This window comes from Hemiscyllium ocellatum, chromosome 18, assembly GCF_020745735.1.
Source record: "Hemiscyllium ocellatum isolate sHemOce1 chromosome 18, sHemOce1.pat.X.cur, whole genome shotgun sequence".
Lineage (NCBI taxonomy): Eukaryota > Metazoa > Chordata > Chondrichthyes > Orectolobiformes > Hemiscylliidae > Hemiscyllium > Hemiscyllium ocellatum.
The window spans coordinates 68,731,755-68,750,623 of NC_083418.1; the positions used below are offsets into that span (position 1 = coordinate 68,731,755).

At 42.9% G+C, this 18,869-nt stretch overlaps 1 protein-coding gene across 4 annotated transcripts in view; it reads left to right on the top strand.

Moving 5' to 3' along the window:
* Nucleotides 1-18,869, top strand: part of lrp4 (low density lipoprotein receptor-related protein 4) — a 392,905-nt gene that overhangs the window by 182,775 nt on the left and 191,261 nt on the right. The window lies entirely within an intron of this gene.

Below are 18,869 nucleotides of genomic sequence, written 5' to 3' on the forward strand. Positions count from 1 at the left end.
AGTAAGTTTGTTTCTTTTACGAAACAGTAAAAAGAAATGTCTCTGTGTGACTAATCCAATCTCAGACAGTTGCTTCTGCTATTCCAGTAGAAATGGCTGTAGCGACTGAAACACACTGTAATCAGAGCCAAACAAGGCATTGGCTAAAAGACTTACTTCATAAGACCATAAGACATAGGAGTGGAAGTAAGGCCATTTGGCCCATCGAGTCCACTCCGCCATTCAATCATGGCTGATGGACATTTCAACACCACTTACCAGCGTTCTCCCCTTAGCCCTTAATTCCTCGAGACAACGAGAGTCTATCAATCTCTGCCTTGAAAACATTTTGCGTTCCGGCCTCCACTGCACTCCGTGGAAATGAATTCCACAGGCCCACCACCCTCTGGCTGAAGAAATGTCTCCGCATTTCTGTTCTGAATTGACTCCCTCTAATTCTAAGGCTAATCACTTCACATGTGGATTAGAACATAGAACATAGAACAATACAGCACAGAACAGGCCCTTTGGCCCTTGATGTTGCACTGACCTGTGAACTATCCTCAGCTCGTCCTCCTACACTATCCCATCATCATCCATGTGCTTATCCAACCAAATAGATTTTTTCCCGACAATCAACAATGGATTCATGGTCATCACTGAACATGTAATTGCAGATTTTTATTGAATTCAAATTCCACTATCCGTTACAGTGGGATTCAAACTTAGGTCCCCAGAACATGTCCTGGGTCTGTGGATTAACAGTGCAATGATAATACCACAAAGCCATCACCTCCCCTAAGGATTCTTTGTCCATGTCCAATGTTAGAGCAGTGCTTGTACATATTTTTAATCAGGAATGTTATGACACACCTCTGGAGAGCTGATGTGATTCTAACCTGGGTCACTTACCTCAGTGATATCAACATTACCACTGCAGCTCCAAGACCCTCCCTCAGTGGTGTATGTAAATATTTTTCTAATCAACATGTTTAGGGATATATAATTGGATATAATGGAGATAGATTTAGCGATATAATGATGAGGACCCGTCTACTAAGGTGGTATGGGCTGAGGTTAGAAACAGGAGAGGTCACCCTGCTGGGAGCTTTTTATAGGCTTCTGCAAAGTTCCAGGGATGTGGAGGAAAGAATTGGCAAAATGATTATGGGTAGGAGTGAAAGGAACAGGGTGGTCATTATGGGGGGCTTTAACTTGCCCAATATTGTCTTGAAATGCTATAACTTTAGTACGTTGGATGGATCAGTTTTTGAGCAATGTGTGCAGGAGGGTTTCCTGACACAGTATGTCGAAGGGCCGACAAGAGGGGAGGCCACACTGGATCTGGTGCTTGGTGTGTGAGTTAGTGGTAGATGAGCACTTTGGAGAGAGTGACCATAATTGTTATTTTTAATTTAGTAATGGAAAGGGATAGGTATATGCCGCAGGGCAAGAGTTATAAATGGGGGAAGGGCAATTATAATGGGATTAGGCAAGACTTAGGAGGCATAGAATGGGATAGCAAAATGCAGGGGATGAGCTGGTTTAAGGAACAGGTATTGCATTTCTTTGATAGGTATGTCCCTGTCAGGCAGGGAGGAAGTGATAAGGTAAGGGAACTGTGGTTTAAATGAGATTCTCTATAATGTGGAAACAGGCCCTTTGGCCCAACCAATTCACATCAACCCTCCGAAGAGCAACCTACCCAGATCCACTTCTCTTTGACTAATGCACCTAGCACTATGGGCAATTTAGCATGGCCAATTCACCTGACCTGCACATCTTTGGACTGTGGGAGGAAACCAATGCAGACATCGGGATAGCGTGAAAACTCCACACAGACAGTCGCCCAAGGCTGTAATTGAATCTGGGACCCTGGTTCTGTGAGACAGCAGTGCTAACCACTGAGCCACCATGCCGTCCTAAAGGAATTGGACCTCTTGCTAAGCAGAAGAGGGAGGCTTGTGTGACTTGAGACGAGATGGTTCAGATGAGACAATGGAGAATTACAGATTAGCTAGGAAGGACTTAGAGAGTTAAGAAGTGCAAGGAGGCGACATGCGCAGTCTTTAGCAGGTAGAATAAAGGGGAAACATAAAGCTTTCTATAGATATGTGAGGAATAAAAGGATGACTAGGGTAGGAATAGAGCCACTCAAAGACAGAAGTGGCAAGTTGTATGTGGACCCTGTGGAGATCGGAGTGGTGCTAATCGAATATTTCTTTTCTGTTTTTACTCAGGAAAAGGAGAATATTGTAGAGGAGAACACTGAGATACAGGCTATTAGACTAGAAAGAATTGAGGTTAGTAAGGAGGAGGTGTTATTAATTCTAGACGTTATGAAAGTAGATAAGTCCCCTGCGCTGGATGGGATTTATTCGAGGATTCTCTGGGAAGCTAGGAAGAGATAGTAAAGCCTTTGGCCTTGATCTTTGAGTTGTCATTGTCTACAGGTTTAGTACAGAGGACTGGAGATTTGTAAATGTTGTGCCCTTGCTCAAGAAGGGCAATAACGATGACCCAGCTAATTATAGACCAGTGAGCTGTATGTCTGTTGTAGAAAAAGTTTTGGAAAGGATTATAAGAGATAGGATTTATAATCATCTAGCAAGCAATGATTTGATTGGAGATAGTCAACATAGTTTTGTCAAGGGCAGGTCATGTCTCACAAACCTCACTGATGTTTTTTGAGAAGGTGACCAAGCATGTAGATGAGGGTAGGGCAGTTGACATGATATAGATGGGCTTCAGTAAAGCCTTTAATAAGGTTCCACATGGTAGGCTGTTGGAGAAAATGCAGAGGCATGGGATTGAGGGTGATTTAGCAGTTTGGATTAGAAACTGGCTTTCTGGAAGAAGGCAGAGAGTGGTAGTTGATGGAAAACATTCAGCCTGGAGTCCGGTGTGCCACAAGGATCTGTTTTTGACCACTGCTGTTCGTCATTTTTATTTATAAATGACTTGGATGCAGGCATAGGTGGATGGGTTAGTAAGTTTGCAGATGACACTAAAGTTGGTGGAGTCGTGGACAGTGTTGAAAAATGTTGCAGGTTGCAGAGGGACTTAGATAAACTGCAGGACTGGGCTGAGAGGTGGCAAATGGAATTCAGAGCAGATAAATGTGAGGTGATTCACTTTGAGAAGAATAACAGGAAGGCAGAATACTGGGTCAATGGAAAGATTCTTGGTAGTATGGCTGTCCATAGATTGGAGTCCATAGATTCCTGAAAGTTGGCACCTAGGTTGATAGTGCTGTTAAGAAGGCATATGGTGTGTTACCTCTTGGTAGAGGGATTGAGTTCTGGAGGCATGATGTCATGCTGTAATTGTACAAAACCCTAATGCGGCCTCACTTGTAAATTCTGGTCACCCTATTACAGGAAGGATGTGGAAGCATTGGAAAAGGTGCAGAGGAGATTAACCAGGATGTTGCCTGGTCTGGAGGGAAGGTCTTATGAGGAAAGGCTGAGGGATTTGCATCTGTACTCAATGGAGAGAAGAAGGCTAAGATTTTTATGGCTAATCCACTTAACCTGCACATCTTTGGGCTGTGGGAGGAAACTGGAGCACCCGGAGGAAACCCATGCAGACACAGAGAGAATGTGCAAACTCCACACAGACAGTCGCCCCAAATGTGGAGTCAATCCCAAGTTCCTGTGCTGTGAGGCTGTGCTGCTAACCGCTGAGCCACATGCTGCCCTGACCTTCCATTCCAGGAGTAGGGACACTACCTCTATACCAGAGAGGGCCACCTCTAGTTGTGCTGGTAAAACTCCAGCTGTGATGGTTCTCAGCCAGCTATCATTGAAAAAGTCTCACTGTGGTACATGGGGGCTGTGTTACCTTCATAATCACTGCTGGGTCAGAAGTTTCACTTGGAATTGTAAGACAGTTTGTGACCAGCAAAAGGAGCGCTCAGATGTTTGCAGAACTGCCAGTTGTTGAGAGGATGGTGGTGTGTTACATTTCATTCAGGGTGTCGCAGTTACCATGGCAATGTGCACATTTATATGCATGTTATACTCTGATGGTATAGGTATTGATGGTAGATAGGCTCCAACTTCCTTTCTATCACATGCCTGACCAGGAAACTGTTAGAATGTTGGATCAGAATAGGCCATTTGGCCCCTCAGATTTGTTCAGCCATTTTAGATCATAGCTGATCATCTACCTCAACTGTTTCAAGAATCTGTCTCTTTAAATACTTTCCATGATCAAGCCCTTGCAATTGCAGAGAATTCAAGACATGCATCCCTAATGGGAGAATGAATTCACTTGCATCTCAGTTTTACACTAGCATCCCCTTATTCTGTAACTATGTCCCTGAGTGAAAAATCTCCTCCACTAGTAGAAGCATCTCAATATTCATACACTTTAAAAGAATTAAAATTCTGGGTGGCACAATGGTTAACACTGCTGCCTCACAGCACTAGAGACCTGGCTTCAATTCCTGCCTCAGGCAACTGTCTGTGTGGAATTTGCACATTCTCCCTGTGTCAGTGTGGGTTTCCTCCCACAGTCCAAAGATGTGCAAGTTAGATGAATTGGCCATGCTAAATTGCCCATATAGTGAAAGGGTAAATGTAGGGGAATGGTTTTCGGTGGGTTGCTCTTCGGAGGATTAGTGTAGACTTGTTGGGCTGAAGGGCCTGTTTCCACACTGTAAGTATTATAATCTAAAAACCCTACACAGTTGCAAAAGATTTCCCTATTTTTAACTCCTAGCAACACAAGTAGTCGTATTTGCCTTTGTAAGTACTTGCTGCATCTGCAAGCTAACTTGCGTTTCATACGCAAGAACACAGCGATCCCTCTGCTGATATTTGAAATATCCCTCCTTTTAATTTTAATTCTTTTAAAGTGTGTGGACTCACAATTTACTACATTTAAACTCCATCTGCCAAGCTTTTCACCCACCCCTCCTTAACCCCTTTTCAGATTCCCAATATCCTCATCACGGCATCCCCTCCCCTCTACATCTGCATTGTGAGTACATTTTGATGCATTACACTCTGCTCCCTTGTCCAAATCATTAACTTATATGGTAAATAATTGAAACTTTGGAGCTGATCTTTGAGCCATTCCACTAGTTGCACTTTTTGTGTCGTCAGTTTATCCAGTTCATTAGTTGACGTGGCTGTCTTACAGCGTCAGGGACTCAGGCTCGATTCTAGCCTTGGGTGACTGTCTGTGTGGAGTTTGTACATACTCCCCCTGTCTGTGTGGGCTTCCTCCCACAATCCAAAGATGTACTGGTTAGGTGAATTGGCCATGCTGAATTGCCCATAGTGTTCAGGGGGCTGTAAATTGGACGCATTAGTCAGGCGCACATGTAGAGTCATGGAGAATGGGTTTGGGTGGGATACTCTTCAGAGGGTCGGTGTGGACTTGATGGGCTGAAGAGCCTGTTTTCACACTATAGGGCTTCTATGATTCTATTATCAGCCTTGTTATAAATGTTGCATGCCTTGGAGAAAGAACCTTAAGCTTTGAGACTGTGCCATTATTGCATACTCAGGTCCTAATTTCTGCTGAACTTTTATGCTTATATTTTCTATCCCCTCCTGTCACAAGCTGATTATTGTTTGGCTCTTCGTTACACTGCATTTTTGCTTTCCTGTTTCTCTTGAATTTTTTAAAACTTTCCTTCAATTGCAGCCTCTGCCACACTAATTTTGTCTGTGAACCCAGATGTGTAGTTCACCAAGATACAGGTCAAAATATGGTTCAAAAGAAACCCATGCCAGCTCTCTTGCCCCAGTACTGGTGCCAGTTCCCCAAGAATCAAACCCCACATCTCCCAGGCCAATCATCTCTAGTCTTATTTACTGCTGGAACCTTTGCTGACTTTTCATAAAAGAATAAAAATATTGAATTGTGAGCTGGAAATGACTGGTGGACTTTGGAACAGCACGTGTTAAAAAGGATAGAAGAGTCCATACTGTCTTTGTTTGTTTGTGGGGTCAGGACAGGAGGCTAATGGCAGGCTTCCCTTGATTTAAAAGATTCTAACAGACACAGTGACCCCAGGAAGAGCATTGTGTTTAAATGGATAACAGAAGTTGGCTATCGATAAGGTCAGTATCTGGGAATTGGTTCTGGCAAGTCTGGAAGAGGCCTTTCAAGCAGATAACACTGTTGAATGGTAATTTAGATCTTGGAGACAGTCAATTAGTTTATTAGTGTAGAGCCAGAATTAAAGTTCTTTTTAATGGTATTTTCTGAGAGATGGTCCTGCACTGCTGCTGAGAGAGCATGAAGATTTGAAAGCACTGTATCTAATCTGAAACCCAAAGAGTAGAAAGTTAGATGCATTGCTACCTTTGCCTGGGTAAACTGAGGAGACCCTGCTCAATGTTTCAGTTAAAGCTGCCAAGGAGTTCATATTCATACCCAAGAATCAGCTTGTAGCGAAAGCCATTAATCTGGCAAATTTTGTTAATTTCTTCTATTTATCCCTAAACTGTATTAATCTGTCAATCTATCTTTTGTGTGAATGGGAGTTTAAAACAAATGTTTCATGTTTAAAGCACAGATATTAATCGGCTTACTGTGTTGTTTAATTTGCTTTGTGCTAAAGTTAGTATATATCTAATAAATAGTTAACTATTATGTTTAAGATATAAAACCAGTGTCTGGAAATTAATTATTCACAGTCTGAGTTTTTTTATGCAAAAGTCTGGTTAGGAAGCATTGGAGTGACTATTCTATAGAATCATAAAATGGTTACCGTGCGAAAAGATGCCTTTCAACCCACTGAGTCCACACCCATCCTCCAAAGAGCAACCCAAATCCAGCCCCTTACCTTATCCCCATAATTCTGCATTAGGCATGGCTAATCCACCTAGCATGCACATTTTTGGACTGTGGGTGGAAACTAGAGCACTCAGAGGAAACCCATGTAGGTACAGGGAGAATATACAAACTCTACGCAGGCAGTCACCTGAGGCTGGAATCGGACCTGGTGAATCTGTTCCCAATGTTGTGAGGTAGCTGCGCTAACCACAGTGCTACCCAATTAGGGGTCTTTGGTCTAATGTCACCGTGTTGCAAATCCTGAGGTAGAAAGGCAGATTTGGTTCAGCTGCGTCTATGTCAATTTGTACATGATACAGGTAATAATCCCGAGAATATTCCAAGAAAGTTGAGAGGTGACTTAATTGGGACATATATGATATGATAGGGTGGACAGTGAGAGCCTTATCCTTGGATAGTGATGGTTAGCACAAGCAGGCATAGCTTTAAATTGAGGGGTGATAGATACAGGGCAAATAGAGAGGTAGTTTCTTTACTCCGAGTAATAGAGGTGTGGAACACCCTGCCTGTAATAAAGTAGACACACCAACTTTACAGGCATTTTAAATGGTCGTTGGATTGACATATGGATGAAAATGGAATAATGTAGGTTAGATGTGCGGCAGTTTGGTTTCACAGGTCAGTGCAACACTGAGGGCCGAAGGGCCTGCACTGTGCTGCAATGCTCTTTGTTCTATGTTCAATGACCTTTTGTGGTTCTATGTTTTTACTTAGTGCTGAGCCGCTCATAACCCCTCAGCAGATACTGTTTCCTAGTCCCATCTGTGTCATTGGTACCTACATAGGTAATGAATCCTTCCCACTTCATGTTGCTGGCCAGCCCAAAAGAAAAGTCTCTAACATTAGAATGAGATAGACAACTTAGCTTGTGGGATTCTGTTGTTTGATGCAGAGAACAGTATAATATTGCCCTAACTGGCTGCTACATTTCTCTTTATCTCAACTCCCCCCTACCCCCCATCCCCAGTGCCATTTGCATGGTGCTGTGTAACATTGCTGTAACCAGTTTGTCTATACTCCCTGCTGGGCAAAAGTGAGGACTGGAGATCAGAGTCTAGATTAGAGTGGTGCTGGAAAAACACAGCAGATCAGGCAGCATCCGAGGAGCAGGAAAATGGACGTTTCGGGCAAAAGCCCTTCATCAGGAATGAAGGCAGGGAGCCTCCATGGTGGAGAGATAAATGGGAGGGGGATGGGGCTGGGGGGAAGGTAGCCAAGAGAACAATAGGTGGATGGAGGTGGGGATGAAGGTGATAGGTCAGAGAGGAGGGTGGAGTGGATAGGTGAGAAGGAGGATTGGCAGGTAGGACAAGTCATGAGAATGGTGCTGAGCTGGAAGGTTGGAACTGGGGTAAGGTGGGTGGAGGGACTGGTACCTGTCAGGCAGGGAGTAAGTGGTCGAGCGAGGGAGCCATGGTTTATTAAAGAAGTTGAATCTCTTGTCAAGAGAAAGAAGGAGGCTTATGTAAAGATGAGACGTGAAGGCTCAGTTAGGGCACTTGACAATTACAAGTTGTCAGGAAGGACCTAAAGAGAGAGCTAAGAAGAGCCGGAAGGGGACATGAGAAGTCTTGACAGGTAGTACCAAGGAAAACCTAAAGCTTTCTATAGGTATATCAGGAATAAAAGAGCGACTAGAGAAAACTTAGGGCCAGTCAAGGACAGTAGTGCGAAGTTGTTCATGGAGTCTGAAGAGATAGGAAGGGTGCTAAATGAATATTTTTCATCAGTCTTCACACAGGAAAAAGACAATGTTGTCGAGGAGAATATTGAGGTACAGGCTATTAGACTAGTCAGGATTGAGGTTCGCATTCTGAAAAGTGTGAAAATAGATAAGTCAGATGGGATTTATCCTAGGATTCTCTGGGAAGCTAGGGGGGAGATTGCAGCGCCTTTGGCTTTGATCTTTATGTTGTCATTGTCTACAGCAATAGTGCCAGAAGACTGGACGATAGCAAATGTTGTCCCCTTGTTCAAGAAGGGGAATAGAGATAACCCTCTTAATTATAGACAAATGAGCCTGACTTCGGTTATAGGCACAGTTTTGGAAAGGATTATAAGAGATATTATTTATAATCATTATAGAAAGGAATAATTTGACTAGGGATGGTCAACATGGTTTTGTGAAGGGTAGATCGTGCCTCACAAACCTTATTGAGATCTTTGAGATGGTGACCAGAAAGGTGGATGAGGGGAAAGCAGTTGGCGTGTTGTATGTGGATTTCAGTAAAGCATTTGATAAGGTTCCCTGTGGTAGGCTATTGCAGAAAATATGGAGGCATGAGATTGAGGACGAATTAGCGGTTTGGATCAGAAATTGGCTAGCTGAAAGTGGTGGTTGATGGGAAATGTTCATCCTGAAGTTCATTACTTGTGATATACAGCTCTGTTTTGTGGCCACTGCTGTTTGTCATTTTTATAAATGATCTGTATGAGGGCGGAGAAGGTTGGGTTAGTTAAATTAGTGGATGACACAAAGGTCAGTGGAGATGTGTACAGTGCAGGTTTCAGAGGAACATAGATAAGCTGCAGAGCTGGGCTGAGAGGTGGCAAATGGAGTTTAATGTGAAAAAGTGTGAGGTGATTCACTTTGGAAGGAGCAACAGGAATAAAGAGTATTGGACTAATGGTAAGATTCTTGGTAGTGTGGATGAGCAGAGAGATCTTGGTGTCCATGTGCATAGATCCCTGAAAGTTGCCATCCAGGTTGATAGGGTTGTTAAGAAGGCAAATGGTGTGTTAACTTTTATTGGTAGAGAGGGATTGAGTTTCAGAGTCATGAAGTCATATTGCAGCTGTACAAAACTCTGGTGCGGCTGCACTTGGAGTATTGCGTGCAGTTCTGGTCACCCCATTATAGGAAGGATGTTGAAGCTTTGGAAAGAGTTCAGAGGAGATTTACTAGGATGTTGCCTGGTGTGGAGGGACGGTCTTATGAGGAAAGGCTGGGGGACTTGAGGCTGTTTTCGTTAGAGAGAAGGTTAAGGGTGACTTAATAGAGGCATTCAAGATGTTCAGAGGAATAGATAGGGTGGACAGTGAGAGCCTTTTACCTCGGATGGTGATGGCTAGCAGGAGGGGACATAGCTTTGAATTGAGGGGTGATAGATATAGGACAGATGTCAGACGTAGGTTCTTTACTCAGAGAGTAGTAAGGGCATGGAATACCCTGCCTGCAGCAGTAGTGGACCCACTAACATTAAGGGCATTTAAATGGTTATTGGATAGATATATGGACGAAAATGGAATAGTGTAGGTTAGATGGGTTTCCGGTTGGTGCAAATGTGTTGCTGGTCAAAGCACAGCAGGTTAGGCAGCATCTCAGGAATAGAGAATTCGACGTTTCGAGCATAAGCCGTTCATCAGGAATAAGAGAGAGAGAGCCAAGCCGGCTGAGATAAAAGGTAGGGAGGAGGGACTAGGGGGAGGGGCGATGGAGGTGGGATAGGTGGAAGGAGGTCAAGGTGAGGGTGATAGGCCGGAGTGGGGTGGGGGCGGAGAGGTCAGGAAGAGGATTGCAGGTTAGGAGGGCGGTGCTGAGTTGAGGGAACCGACTGAGACAAGGTGGGGGGAGGGGAAATGAGGAAGCTGGAGAAATCTGAATTCATACCTTGTGGTTGGAGGGTTCCCAGGCGGAAGATGAGGCGCGGTTGGTGCAACATTGTGGGCTGAAGGGCCCGTATTGTACTGTAATGTTCCATGTTATATGTTCTCATGGCTTCTGCTCAGTACTTACATTTCATCAAACAGGTGACGTATTTTCAATTGATGTCTGAGAATTGGTCTCCAGGATGTGTTGGGCTTCAGTGGTGAGGCAGTGGCATAAACGAAAAGTTCAGAATTGTTAGTTAATGCGAGAAGATGTACATGACAAATGAAAAATCAAAGGTCCATTTTGACCTGGGATCGGCTATTACTGGAGCACAGACAATAGGGGTGTTAATCAGAATGATATCTCATCACTATGCTTTGATCACAAATCTCTGCACTGATTACAAAACAAAGGGAGTGCTCACTTGATTTTTCAAAAAAGGCAAGTTTGATTCCAAGAAACTATTCTTAGAAAAAAAGCAAAACTGAAACAAAAGCCATTGATTAGAGTCTTAGGGATGATGTGTGTAAGGGAGTTGGAGATGGCTGATGTCAAAGAAGTGGAAGATGATGTGCGTGGAGATAAGTTTGATGTGGTAAAGGGAATTTGCCTCAGATTTAAGCAGTTTTACTAAGATATGTTGTATCACAAGTGTCAGGGTGATGGTGCAGTTGACTGCTTTGAGTGCTTCTTGAACAGAGGAACAATATTCGCCTCCCTCCGAGATCCGGTACTACTCCCGTGGAGAGTGAGAATGCAAAGATACTTTTGTAACATAAGGCAAATGCAAAGGGCTGAGAAGTGGCAGATGGAGTTTAATTCAGATAAATGCGAGGTGCTGCATTTTGGGAAAGCAAATCTTAGCAGGACTTATACACTTAATGGTAAGGTCCTAGGGAGTGTTGCTGAACAAAGAGATCTTGGAGTGCAGTTTCATAGCTCCTTGAAAGTGGAGTCGCAGGTAGATAGGATAGTGAAGAAGGCGTTTAGTATGCTTTCCTTTATTGGTCAGAGTATTGAATATAGGAGTTGGGAGGTCATGTTGCGGCTATACAGGACATTGGTTAGGCCATTGTTGGAATATTGCATGCAATTTTGGTCTCCTTCCTATCGGAAAGATGTTGTGAAACTTGAAAGATTTCAGAAAAGATTTACAAGGATGTTGCCAGGGTTGGAGGATCTGAGCTATAAGGAGAGGCTGGACAGGTTGGGGCTGTTTTCCCTGGAGCATCGGAGGCTGAGGGGTGACCTGATAGAAGTTTACAAAATTATGAGGGGCATAGATGGGATAAATAGACAAAGTCTTTTCTCTGGGGTCGGGGAGTCTAGAAGTAGAGAGCATAGGTTTAGGGTGAGAGGGGAAAGACATAAAAGTGACCTAAGGGGCAACCTTTTCACACAGAGGGTGGTATGTGTATGGAATGAGCTGCCAGAGGATGTGGTGGAGGCTAGTACAATTGCAACATTTAAGAGGCATTTGGATGGGTATATGAATAGGAAGGGTTTGGAGGGATATGGGCTGGGCGCTGGCAGGTGGGACTAGATTGGGTAGGGATATCTGGTCGGCATGGACAGGTTGGACCGAAGGGTCTGTATCCATGCTGTCCATCTCTATGACTCTATGACTGTAAATGTAACGCTGGATTGGAAATTCTATTTTCATTTTTGGCTCATGGGTTGCTGGCAATTGTGATAGACTAATGGTGCAACATATTTCAAGACAATCCAGTCTTCATTTGTAGCAAGATTCCAAAAACATAATCTCAGAGTAAGTGTTCAAATTGTCTGCCATGTTTCTTTCAGGAGATGTACTTGAAAGGACTTTGTTGGCAGTGAAGCACTTATGGTCTTCCAAAGGTCACGCGAGCTGCTATACAAATTAAAATTCTTCCCTCCCTTCACTTCCACTTCACTTTGTCCCAAGCTGCAGCCGAACCACTGAGTTTCATTGTTGATCGAGGTGAAAAAAAGGACGCAAAGTGTTTCAAAGCCAACCTCACCTTCAAATCTCAAGCAGTGTTCCTCCAACGAAACCAAATGTGTTTAATTAGCAGCAGATTCACTCCCCCTTTTACGAACCCTCCATTCACAACAAACATAGATCAGGCTAGAGCATCTACTAATGAATTTTAAAGAGCTGAAATCCCTTTGTACAGATGGGTCTCGCACAAGCTGAAAAGGTGTAGAACAAAGAGGCTGGCAGAAGCAAGGATGTTCTGTCCTCCTTGTTGTTCAATCCCTTCTTAGGCTGATTTCTTTTTTCAGTCCAGACCGACCACACAAAAGAAAGCCAAGCGTTAACAAGTGCATCTCAAACAGATTTCCTCTCTGTCTTTTGTCAGAAAGCAGAGGGACGTGTGTTATTGCTGACTGAATGTTGTAGAGTGCAAATGTGCTGTTCTTGTTTTAATCCCTCCTGGGACTGAGGGCGTTTTTCTTGCAGCTCTGTCGGATCATCCAGTCAGCCAGCGACCAGCATTTCACCTCCAAGAATTTAAAGCAACCTTTAGGACAGTTGTCGGGAATGTGTCAGCAGGTTTCAGTTTTGTTTGCAGTCATTGAACCCACAGCTTTGTCCTTTAGTCGCACTTCCAAATTGGTGAGCACTCAAAGCTGGGATGCTCTGTCTGTGCAGTTTTTGTTTCAGACACAGTTGCAATCCTTTATACATTTCATTACATCAATTTACAACAGGTACTTCTTCTCTCTTGGAAAGCAGTTCAGATTTTGTAAAAGCAATCTCCCTTTCCCCCTTAGGCCACAGCCATTGTCAGCTTGCAGTACTGTTGATCAGAGTCGGCCTTTAGCTGATGGGGAGAGCAGCCAGCCATTGATCCACATCATGGAAAGTCACTCCTCCAACCCTAGTGTAAACACGCCAGTTGCTGAGAGTATTACTTGATGAAACTCTTGCTTCCTGTGAGGAAATACTTTTATAGCCCTGGGCTAGGTCAGAAGTGAAGGAAAATCAGGAACAAGACCACACTGCAAAGTTTTTCAGCTAAGAAAGGGGAAGGTTGAACAAAATTTGGGCAAAAGTGGAGGCTATAGATTTAAAAGGTAGTCACAATGACAGGAAAAAAAGTGACCAGCTAAATTGTGAGCATTTGGCTCTGCTGTAGACAATGGTCCTGCATCAGATTTTCACTTCTGTGCAAATGGGTGGCTTTGGAATGAATTCAGACCGTACACTCTGCCTACAATCCTTGTTTTGTTCTTTACCAGGAAAAATCAGTCTCTCTCTTTTCTATATTAATATGGCTCTCCCTGTGTTTCTCACTCACCCAATCACTTTTCTTCTCTTTCTCGCTCTTGCTATCTCTCTCTCACTGTATCTGTCTCACTCACACTCGCTATTTCCCTCTCTCTCACTTGCTGTTCTTTCTCTCCCTCTCAATTGTTTTGTGTTCTTACTGATTAATTCCGTCACTCACTAACACCTTTGTCTGTCTGCCTGTCTATTTCTCTCTCTCTCTCATAGAGTCATACAGCACGGAAACAGATCCTTCAGTCTACACTTACATGAGGAATAAGAAAATCAGGGAGAGAGGGTAGGGCCGATCAAGGATAGTGGAGTGAACTTGCACCTGGAGTCTGAAGAGGTAGGGGAGGCCCTAAATGAGTTTTTTGCTTCAGTATTCATGACAGAGAGGGACCTTGTTGATAGTGACAATACCATGGACGACGTTACTTGAACAGATTGATATTAAGAAAGTGGATGTGCTGGAATTTCTGGGAAGCATCAAGTTAAGTAAGTCCACAGGTCCGGAGCAGATATGTCCAAGGTTACTGCAGGAAGCGAAGAATGAGATTGATGCACCTCTGGCAATGATCTTTGCATCCTCACCCTCCACAGGAATAGTACAGTATGCTTAGAAGGAGACGAATGTTGTTCCTCTGTTCAAGGAAGGGAATAGGGAAATCCCTGGGAATTATAGACCAGTCAGTCTTATGTCTGTGGAAAGCAAGGTACTGGAAAGAACTCTGAAGGTTAAGATTTATGACTATTTGGAAAAACATAGTTTGATTAAAGATAGTCAGCCTGGCTTTGTGAGGGGCAGGTCATGCCTCACAAGCCTTATTGAGTTCTTCGAGAATATGATGAGACAAGTTGACGAAGGTTGAGCAGTAGATGTGGTGTATATGGATTTCAGTAAAGCATTTGATAAGGCTCCCAATAGTAGGCTCATTCAGAAAGTTAGGAGGTATGGGATACAGAGAAATTTGGCTGACTGGATACAGACCAGTGGTGTCACGCAGGGATCGATTCTTGGGCCTCTGCTCTTTGTTGTTTTTATAAATGACTTAGATGAAGAAGTGGAAGGGTGGGTTAGTAAGTTTGTCAAAGACACAAAGGACGGTGGTTTTGAAGATAGTGTTAAGGGCTTTTGCAGGTTACCACAAGACATTGACAGGATGCAGAGCCAGGCTGAGAAGTGGCAGATGGAGTTCAACGTGGATAAATGCAAAGTGATTCATTTTGGGAGGTCGAATTTGAATGCTGAATACAGGATTAAAGACAGGATTCTTGGCAGTGTGGAAGAACAGCGGGATCTTGGGGTCCATGTCCGTAGATCCCTCAAAGTTGCCACCCAAGTTGTTAAGAAGGCGTATGGTGTTTTGGCCTTCATTAAAAAGGGGGATTGAGTTGAAGAGCTGCGAGGTTTTGCTGCAGCTCTATAACACCCTGGTTATACCACACTTGGAATGTTGTGTCCAGTTCTGGTCACCTCATTATAGGAAGGATTGTAGATGCTTTCGAAAGGGTTCAGAGGAGATTTCAACAAGACTCCGCAGGGCTCAACCAACTGTGTAAGTCCTGCTCTGGTTTGTCTTAACAAAATGCAACACCTCACATTGGAAGGCCTGTCGTATGAAGAGAAGTTGAGCGAGATAGGGCGTTTCACATGGAAGAGAAGAAGGAAGAGGGATAGGTGATTTAATAGACGTCTACAAGGTAATGAGAGGGATAGGTAGAGTAGATAGCTAGAGGTTTATCCACAAGGCTGTCACGGAGGGTCATCATTTTAAGGTGACTGAAGGAACAAGGGAGATGTCAGAAGTAGGTTCTTTGTGCAGAGAATGGTGAGTGCGTGGAATGCACTGCCAGCCGTGTGAGTAGAGTCAGATACATTAGGGACATTTAAGTGATTGCTGGACAACACATGAACAGCAGTAAATTGAGGGGTGTGTAGGTTAGGTTGATCCGAGATTAAGATAAATGCTTGGCACAACATCATGTGCTGAAGGGCCTTAACTGTGCTGTACTGTACAATGTTATATGTTCAGCCCAACTTATCCATGCCAACCTAAACAGAACTAGTCCCATTTGCCTGTGTTTGGCCCATATCCCTCTAAACCTTTTCAATTCGTGTACTAGTCCAAATGTCTTTGAAATGTAACTGTACCTGCGTCTGCCATTTCTTCTGGCAGTTCATTCCACATACGAACCACCCTGTGTGTGGAAAATGTTGCCCCTCAGATCCCTTTTTAATCTTGCCCATCTCACCTTTAAATTATGCCCTCTAGTTTTGGACTCCTCTTCCCTAAGAAAAGACCTTTGCTATTCACCTTATCTATGCCCCTCATGATTTTATAAGGTCATCCCTCAACCTCCTACACTCCAGTGGAAAAACGTCCCAGCCTATTCAGGTTCTCCCTGTAGCTCAAACCCTCCAGTCTCAGTAACATCCTTGTAAATCCATTTTGCACCCTTTCCATTTTAATAATATCTTTCCTGTAGCAGAATAACCAGAATTGTACGCAGTACTCCAAATGCGGCCTCACCCTTGTCTTCTACAGATGTAACATGACGTCCTGTACTCAAAAGTCTGACCGATGAAGGCAAATGCGCCTTCTTCAACCACCCTGTCTATTTGTGACTCCACTTTCAAGGAACTAGGTACCTTCACTGGAATGTAGAAGGTTAAGAAGGTAGAACCTTTATAAGGTTTCTAAAATCGTGAGGGGTATAGATAAGGTGAACGACAGGTATCCTTTCCCTAGGTGGGAGATTTCATGACTAGGGAGCATATTTTAAAGGTGAGAGTAGAAAGGTGTGAAAAGGACATCAGGGACAACGTTTTTACACAGTGGTTCGTGTGTGGATTGAACCTCCAGAGGAAGTGATGAATGCATATACAGTTACAAAGTTTAAAAGATATTTGGATAAATTCATGAATAAGAAATGTTTAGTTGGATATGGTGAGATGCTGCCTGGCCTGCTGTGCTTTGACCAGCAACACATTTGCAGCTGTGATCTCCAGCATCTGCAGACCTCATTTTTTACTTTAGTTGGATATGGGTCAAGCAAGCAGGTGGGGCTAGTTTAGTTTGAGATTATGGTCGGCATGGACTGGTTGGACCAAAGGGTCTTTTTCACAAGTCCTCTCAAAAGTTAAATGCATCACATTTTACTTTCGCTCGTTTCCACTCTGTGTAAAGGTATCCATTCGGCCGAATCAGTCCATGTTGTATTTATGGTTAACTTGAACTTCCATCCCATCTCTCCTTATGTAAATTCCCAGAATAAACCACTTCCCCCATCTCATCATCTGCTTTACTTGTTTTCTCTGAAAGGCATCTGTATAAAATTGAAGCACATTCTCAGCACTCTTTTGGTGAAGAAATTTCTTCTGAATTTATTGACGATTGTCTCTTATATTGATGGCCTCTGGCAAACACTTGAACATATGAAATAGGAGCCTAAGTAGACCATTCAGCCCCTGAGGTTGCTCCATCAGTCATTAAGGTCATGGCTGTTTATGCTTTGAATTCCACTTTTCCATCTGCCCCGATAACCCCTCATTCCCCTGCCCAGCAAGAATCTATCTACTACTGTCTTAAACATATCCAATTACCCCTAACTCTCATTGCCTTCTGAGGCAGAGAGTACCAAAGTTACATAACCTTAGAGAAATACCTTTTTCTTATTTCTGTTGCTGAAATGACAACCCTGAATTTTAAAATGGCACACCCCTGCTTGGACTGACTAACTGAGGCACTATTCTTTCCAAATCCACTATTCATTGCATCATTTCGTTTAATAAAGTCACCCCTCACCCTTCTAAACTTCTGTAAATACTAACCCAGCCTGTCCCCATACCTTGATAAGATAACCCTGTCTGAAAAACCATGCCATCCAAATCTTTCATTGTTTTAAAGATCTCTACCAGATTGCCTTAAAAAATGAGTTAAGACACGAAACAGAAAAGGTGCTTAAGGATAGTTAAAAGGGTAATGTGATACTCAGAAAATTCTCATAAATTTGTCAGGTATGATTCACCTTCACGACATTGATTCCACTTGATTATAAGATGTATTTCTAAATGCTCTGCTATTACATCCTTTATAATACATTCTAACATTTCCCCAATGACTAATGTTAAGCTCATTGGACAATGGTTACCTGTTTTTGTAGCTTCCGATAAGTCAGTGTTAGACACGATTTCCAGTGAAACAGTTAATCGTTACTTCATAGACAGAACAGCTTGCGTGTTTAAATGTGCTGTTTGACCACTTTATCTCACAACATAATTATGCTTTTATTTTTATAGCTAAAAATGATGTCACCTGCTGCTGTTGGAGATGTTGCCTCCGGTTTAGTTTCGGATTGTGGCTTTGTGTGTCAAAATCCTGTTTACATTGCTAGGTACTGCTCGTACATCCATCAATACGGCTGAATGCTCATTTTGTCTCAGTTTTCAATTCTGCTGATATAACAATTGCGTTGAGTCCGCAGATTAAAGACAACAGGGACACTGGTTCCTATGATTGGAATCATAACTTTTTTGTAGAATCTATATGGTTGAATGAAAACTTGCAAGTCATGAAGATAAATACAGTTGACCACATTCTATAGCCATGCTGATACTGTTTGATTCCATAGTCTGGCATCCAATAGGGTTGGTTTATCCACTGATGTGAAGGTCTCCATTTTAGAATACCAGACAAGCCAGATTTTTGGTATGATCTGACTTGGTAGAACACAATCTTTTAAAGAATAGAACATGTGGAAGAACCAAAGGTAAGGAAATAAGTGATAAGATTCCAGGGCTGTATTGAAATATCCCAAAAAAAACCCATTATGCAAACTTGAACAAAACAGGCATTAGCAATAATGAGAAATAGATATACTTGGTGTGTACAATATCTATTTTCAATCATGCACACTATGTATATATAACTCAGACTTTAAAGCTCAAGGTTAGCAAGAATTAATGAACAATCTGTGATTGGACCTCTGTATGTTGCACTTTTAAATGTTTTATGTAGATAAGATCCAATGAAATGTAAGTGACACTGGATTACATATTGTTTTTTAAACTCTTGATGCCTCTCTGACTTGCTGTTTCATTGACTGCTCATGTCGTTATAGTTCAATCTCTTCTCTTGTGACAGAGTTGATCCACAGACCCTTCTCAAGAAACAAATGATCAGAACAATTTCAGCTTTAATCAAACATTTAGCTTCTATAACCAAA